Source organism: Nyctereutes procyonoides, unplaced genomic scaffold (assembly GCF_905146905.1).
Source record: "Nyctereutes procyonoides isolate TBG_1078 unplaced genomic scaffold, NYPRO_anot_genome, whole genome shotgun sequence".
Lineage (NCBI taxonomy): Eukaryota > Metazoa > Chordata > Mammalia > Carnivora > Canidae > Nyctereutes > Nyctereutes procyonoides.
Window position 1 is genome coordinate 66,072,990 of NW_026575126.1, and position 7,228 is coordinate 66,080,217.

A 7,228-nucleotide genomic window follows, 5' to 3' on the forward strand; every position below is an offset into this window, starting at 1 on the left:
CATGTAGGTGCAGTAATTCAACATGCACTTCTTGTTTCTCTCTTCCCATCGCCTCATGGTCCCTGGCACATCAGATGTACTTTATACGTGTTTGTTGAATGAATAAGTGAATGCTTTCTCTCACGGTCAGGGGCAATACTGATTACCTCGTAGACCCGACCTAACTTAAACATTTGCAAAATGTAAGGAATTGTGCTGAGTGTTTTTGAGAGCATGGTAATATTTTGACAAGACCTGCCTCAACAGGTGTCTAGTGTAACGGGATTGGGGAAGGGGGAAAGGGGCAGAAGGGGGTAGTGAATGAGAAATAACGTTAGTCCAAAATACCCATGAGACTAGAATTTTAACAGAAGTGCTACTAGGGTGCAGAAGTCAGGGAGGTTAGGGGGCCATCTGAAGATTTTGCGGTTGGAATCAATCTCGAGGAAAGGTCGTTTTCTTCAGGGAGACGTGCAAAATCACCTAGACGGGAAACACAGTATAGAAACGGAGGGAAGGGTACTTGGAAGGATGAAACACGAAGAGGGTGAACAAGTTGGATGGAGATGAGGGGGTTGGAGCTAAGCTGGAAACTCTGACCTTGACCACTAGCACCCCTAGCCCATGAGATTGTTATGGAGCGTAGAGCAGGAGACGATGCTTTGGAAAGACTTCAGGCATATAGCACCCACTGGCTTGGGACGGATTTGTAAGAAACACCAGCGGGAGCCTTTACGACAGATCTGTGCTATGTCTTGAGGCTGAATTGAGGCATTTGTGCTGGGAGTGCAGAGGAGGAAGACAGTTATGCTTGGTATTGCCACGGGAAGAAGACAGATCTCAAGGATCAGAACTGGCTGCTGCTTGAGCCTAGTTGCTTGGGGCGAGGCAGCCTCTGTTCTTTCCTTCCCTCCTCTTTGGAGAGTTTTTGTTTCCTTCTCTTCAGGGGGTCTCTTAGCTGATGTTAGGGGCATTTGTGTTTACAAAGAATAGCATAAAAAACCACTATAATCCTACTGTTTTTATACACAGAGTAAACAGCTCAAAAAAAAAAAAAAAGTAAGTAAATAAAACCCGCAAGATTTAAAGAGTTAGAAACAGGTTGAGAAAAAGAGCCGAAAGATCAGAGTCCCACTTCTACCCTCCTTCCTCCCAGGTTATTGACTACTGCTGATGGATGAGGCGAAATACTCACAGTGCCACGAAGAAATGAATTCGCTGGTACTGCCAGGAGAAGAGACCAGCGCGGCTAAAATAGGCGATGACCATGGACAAGAGATACTGGCGGAAAGAGGAGAAAAGCCGTCATAGAAGGGTCCCATCCTGGGAGAGGAAGACCAGTGAGGTGAGGGGACAGGAGGCTGGAGCAGGTGGTGCCTCTTTGACATGTTGGGTGAACCTGCTTCTTTGGTGTCAGACAGTTGGTTACAAACTGGGGAAAGCAAGGGAAGAGTTTGTGGTGCTCCCAGGATGGCTAGTTGTGCTGGTTTGAGGGCTTGTGTTTAGGACAGCCAGCTTGAGGGGGGTCTTTGATAAGCTGGAGCCAAAGGAAGCCCCCCAGGAGCAGAGAGGCAAAGGGACTTAAGGTAGCAACAGCCAGAGGGGCACAGCTGGTGCTCAGGTCCCAGGGGATCTGCAAAAGCCACGAGGTCCCCGACCAGAAGTCTTGGTAGGCATGAGGTTGGAGAGAGGGTTGAGGAGGCATTCCCCTGCCCCAGGACAGGTGTTGGAGCAAGAGTCTATCTTAGTGGAGAACAACAATACCTTGTCGGATACTCTCAGATCTTTGTCCCAGGCCAGAAATCTTTTGATGACAGGATCCTCTGTGAAAAGAGGGCAGATGTCATGTTGGCAACTGGAATGGGGTTACTGTGGGAACCCTCTCTTTGTTCCAGAGCAAAGAGAACAGTACCTCCCCTGGGGAAGTTTCAGGATGTAGCCAAGGGTGAGGCTGATGGGCAGAGGGGAGAAAAGACCATGGACTGGCCAAGAAAAGTTGGCGGCTCCCCCGTGTCGGGTGACCCAGAGGCAGGCAGGTGTCAGCAGTGCATCTGCAGGATGGGATCTGAAGTAAATAGTGATGCTGTCTCATCATGCATGGATGTGCCACTGCAGAGACCATAACATCATCCGCTGTCATTTTCTCATTCCACAGTGGCATCGGGGTACAAAGATGGCCTGTCCTCCCCTCCCCGCCCCCGCCCCCGGCCCCGCCCCCGCCCCGACACAGCGGAAGGCACTCAGACTCAAAAGGCCAGTAAGCGCTAAGATGTCTCAGGAGTGCGACCGCACCTAAGCTTTCTCATCCCTCTGTCATTTCTAAGTGTCCCCGATGAGGGGTCAGTATGGAGTCCTCCAAGGATGGAGAGAGAGAGCTCAGCGACCTGCAAAGAATTATTTTCCATTGGAAAAGCGTAGCCATTGGAAGTTTCTTGTGTTTTCAGGAAAAACGAATAAGGTTGGAGGGTGCTGTTCCTACCGAGCAGCCTGTTGAACGCCTCGTGGTGCTCAGGGAGCACTGAAGATACCCGCTGTCTCTTCAGCTTCATCTTGAGTCCCCTCAGTGTCTCCACCACCCAGATGTCGTTGGCCTCAGGGGCTGTCTCCTCGTCGGATTCGATGTCTCTCTTCCTTCCGCGGGACTGAGGCAAGGGGCAGGGGTCTACAAAGGGGGCTGAGTGAAGAAACCAGGCTACAGTACGAAGCTTCTTCTGTCTTTGGAATTCAGCCACGCTTTCCACACCCGCAAACCCAAACTCCCTCTTCATTCTCTGTAGCCTCATAGATGATTGGCCTCTCCAAAACCACCTTTCATCTTTGTCCTTCATTCATATGCATTTGCCCCCATTCATCTTTGCCACTGTTTCATACCTCCCACCACGCCCTCAAAACTCTTCCTCGTAGATCATTTCTCCCATGAGGATAATGGGATAATGTCCTCTCTTCCTTTCTCTCATCTTTGGATCTCATCACCTAACCCTCCTTCCTTGCTTCCTGGGTTTTCCTGCCAGTGGGATACCCTTGTCCCCGGCTCCCGTGCTCTCTTCTCCAATCCCTGGCTTTCTGAATCTCTCCTGTCACGTGCAGTCTAGTCAGACACACCTTCCTGGCTTCTGTACCCATTTGTACTCACTAGTCAAGCCTGTCAAGGCTTCTCCCTCCTGCTTCTCCCTCCTGCCTCCTCACCTGATGGTCCTGGGCTTTCTTCATCTACCACGGCCTCCGGGGGGTACCCTGATGTGCTAGGCTGGGGGCTCTGGCCCTCAGACTGGGCGGACGGTTGACAACTGGCCATGATTTCTCCCAAGCTCTTTGCGCCCTCCCAGGAGACTCAGACCCTCCTCTTCTCAAACTCCCCTTCTGGCTTCTGGGTGAACCCAAGCCCTGTTATCCCTTCTCTAAGCTGGGGCCAAGCTAGGAGTATGGACATGCTCTGCGAAGATGCTCTTGTCCACCTCCGTTGCCAAGAACCACGGAGTCCAGTCTTTCCAATCAGGAAGGTCAGAAGCCTCTGATGTCATGCACCATTCCAGCCTGGCAGCCATTTTGAAGGAAGACACGTGCAACTGCGAGACCGAGGTCCACTTCTGGAGTTCAGGATCAAGGCTATCTCAAGTCGCCGATCCGGCCTGCAGCCATCCTCCAAAACGGTCCTCGGGGTGTCTGGATCACTCTACTCCTCTCCAGCAGATGCGGGGCTCTCTGCATCCTTCTATTCCTGTTTCAGGGTGCAGTCTGGCAGGAGAGGGAGGAAACAGACGAGGGAAGGTAAGATCTTACAAGAGTGAAATAAGTATGTAGGGAACGTCCAGGTACATGGACTTGTTGGATTGAAAAGTTAGGTTACGTCGCTTAATTTGGCAGAGCTCTCTCACTTGTTTTACTGATGCTGTGTTGGGGATTCTGTGCTGGGGGAGCATTCATGCTCTACTCTCCGGTGTCCCTGAGCCCGGGAGGTATTTTGGGAGCCTGCTCCTAGAAAATTGTACGTGTGCTCCCACACACATCAGATGCTGTCCCCGATTTCAGAAGTCCATGGATCACCCAGAACCTGCCCCTTGATTGCAGTTAATCAGCTCTAGCTTGCATGTAAAATTTTGAGCATGTGTATTACCCTTGACCTAGGAATTTCACTACTCCTTGTGTATCGTATGAATAAAATGTTGTGACGTGCCCACAAAGGCTGAGTGGAAAAACCTCCAATTGGAGGCAGAATCTGTTTTATTGAGAAGGTGGGAAGCCCCCAGGAGCACAGATGCAGTCACAAAATAACTGACTGGCTGTCCTGTAGTATCAGGGGAAGCTTCTTCCACACCTCGTACCTCCTTCCTCTGCTTTTCACCTGGGCATCTGAGTCTTACTTGCTCCTTCCTTCTTTTGGTGATAACACAACACAACATAAAATGCAGCATTTTAATCATTGGTGAGCGTATAATTAAGTGGCCTTAAGCACATTTGCGTTGCTGTGCTGCCATCAGCAACTTCCGTCTCTAGAACTTTGTCATCTTCCCTCAAACTGGAAGTCTGCACCCATTGAACCCCCATATCAGGCTCCCTGCTCATGGGGCGCCTGCCTTCCTCTCTCCCCGCTGCTTGTGTTCTCTCTGCCACTCTCCCTCTCATTCAAATAAATGAATGAAATCTCAAAAAAAAAAAAAAAATCACACAACAACAACACCTGCCCTCTCCACTAAGTCACAGCTAGCCAGGGGCTGCTCACCCTGGCCTGTCATTCTCTAGTGAGTAATGGTTTCTGTGTTTCCCTTCTGTGACCCTTAAGACCTCGAGACGCCCTAGGAAGACGGCTTGCAGTGCTAACTCACAGAACAGAATTCTGGGATGGGGAGACGGGAAGAGGTTCTGGATACCGACTTCGAAGATCTGGTGTCTGAAGCTCAGTATTAAAGGTAAATCTTAGTCTTTGACTTTTATACTGCCCTGCACCCTGGCTGACATATACTTGGTGGGTCCCAAAGTCAGGTTAAGCTGTATCGTCTGTGGTTATCGCCTCTTTGAAACGTTCTGAAATGGTGTCTCCATACCAATTTGCCCATGTTTGTTTGCAAATCTTGTTTTGAATCAAAGATCTATCCTTCATAAGACATTTGCAGGAGGAATGTCTCTTCCTTTTCTTTGCTGCGTTGAGAGAGCAGGGTCCTAGGATTTGTTTTTTAGAAACAAGGATTGTGAAGCCCTAAAGACCGAAGCGGACCCCAGGATTCACTTCAGCTGTTTTGATTCAAATCCTGTAACCTATTCACTGTGTCCCCTTCTCTGTCTGCCCAGACTTCTGAGGATAGACAATCTGGAGGACATAAAGCAGGAGATAGAATACCTGTCTAAACGATGGGGGTGGTGGGGAGGTGGGAACGAAATGGTTTTGTTACAAAGCAGCCTGTGCCCCTAGGCAAACCCTCCCTTCTTCCAGGCCCCCATTTCTTCACCTATAAACTAAAATACTTCGATAAGATAATCTGTAAGGGGGCTCTTCCCTTACAGCATAACCAAGGCAGTGAGAAAGCCAATTTGACATGACCAGGTATACAAATGCTAGGGTTGAATTGTGTGCCCCCTCGCACCCCTACCACCCCATTCATGTGTACCACCCCCTGGTACCTCAGAATGTGATTGTATTTAGTGGTGGGATCCTTATGGAAGAAATCAAGGTAAAGTGGGGTCTGTAGAATGCTGTCCTTTATGAAGGGAAAATTAGGGGGGGGGGCGCCTTGGGGGCGCAGTTGGTTGAGCATCCAACTCGATTTTGGTCCAGCCCCTGCTCTCACGGTTGTTAGATTGAGCCCCACATCAAGCCCCAGAGAGGTCTGTTCCACACCAGAGAGGGGAGTCTGCTTCTCTCTCTCTCTCTCTCTCTCTCTCTCTCTCTCTCTCTCTTCTCTCTCTCTCTCTCTCGCTCTCTCTCACCCCCCCTTTCCCCTCCCGTGGCTTGCTTGTGCTCTCTCCGTAAAATGAATGCATAACTTTTTTTTTTTTAAAGGGAAAATCTGGACACAAACATCCAAGTAGAGAGAAGAGAGTGTGATGACACAGGGAGAGAAGACTGACATCTACCAGCCAGGGAGGGAGGATGCAAGAGCCCCTCCCCCACAGCACTCAGAAGGAACCAGCCCTGCCCACACCTGAATCTCAGACTCCCAGCCTCCAGAACAGTGAGAGAATGTATTTTTGTCGTGCCCACACCTGAATCTCAGACTCCCAGCCTCCAGAACAGTGAGACCATGCATTTTTGTCGTGAACGCCTGAAAGCTGCCTGGTTTGTCTTACTTTGTTACAGCTTCCCTGTAGGCAGATCCAACCAGTATTTTTGAAGAAGAGGGAATTCAGATTTGACAGTCACTTTCCTGATCCTTCTGCTGCCCCTTTCCCTAAGGCAAGACGCGTCCATGTCCAGAGGCTTCAAAGAAGAACCGGTTCTTTCACACAGATTAGAACCTTGAATGCCTCTGGCATTTCCTGGTCAAGGTGACTGTGTTCATTTTGGAAAACAAGGTGGAAAGACTTCAAGAGAAGAATGATTTACAAATCTTGAAGATGGGTGCCAGTTAGCTTAATAAAACTGATGCATTAAAGAGAGAAAAATAAACGGGAGCAAACCGAGGCGACTACTTAGGAAATTAAGGGTGGGAAAGGCTTCTTCAAAGACAGTGTCTAAGCAGATGAAAAGTATGAAGAGGAAGTGAACGATTTGAACACAGAAACAATATCCATATGACAGAAAATAAAGTAAAACATTAGGTTACAAAGATCAATGACTTGGGTCGCCTGGGTGGCTTTGCAGTTTGGTCGCTGCCTTCTGGCCAGGGCATGGTCCTGGGGTCCCGAGATCCAGATTGGCCCCCGTCGGGCTCCCCTTGGGGAGCCGGCTTCTCCCTCCACCTGTGTCTCTGCCTCTCTGTGTGCGTCTCTCATGAATGAATGAATGAATGAATGAATAAAGCTCGATGATAAATTGGGAGAAATATTTGTGTTTTTTCCAAATACAAAAAGAGAAAACTTTTTATTTTAAACACTAATGAATGAAGAGATCTTAAACGATATGAAAAGATGCAGGTCCGCTGCTTCTGGCCCAGACGGACACACGAGGTGAAGATTTGCCCTCCCAGGTTAAAGAAGTTTCTAGAAGGAGGAGATAGCTAAAATCTGTCATTTCATATTTTCATGTATCTGGAGTGAAGGGTGAGCCTTAAGAGTGTCCAGTTCAGTGCCCAGAGAGTATTCAGGCCGAGGTAGG

The 7,228-nt window shown here is 49.1% G+C and overlaps 1 long non-coding RNA gene across 2 annotated transcripts; it reads left to right on the forward strand.

The window, feature by feature from the left end:
* The first annotated feature begins 325 nt into the window (after positions 1-325).
* LOC129519237 (uncharacterized) lies at positions 326-6,956 on the forward strand. Of its 2 annotated transcripts, none has more exons than XR_008666383.1 (4): positions 326-1,324; positions 2,135-3,747; positions 4,760-4,886; positions 5,975-6,956. It is a non-coding gene; the product is annotated as an uncharacterized LOC129519237 (long non-coding RNA). The 2 variants fall into 2 exon arrangements; XR_008666382.1 differs by having other exon boundaries at positions 1,025-1,324; positions 2,424-3,747.
* The last annotated feature ends 272 nt before the right edge of the window (positions 6,957-7,228 follow it).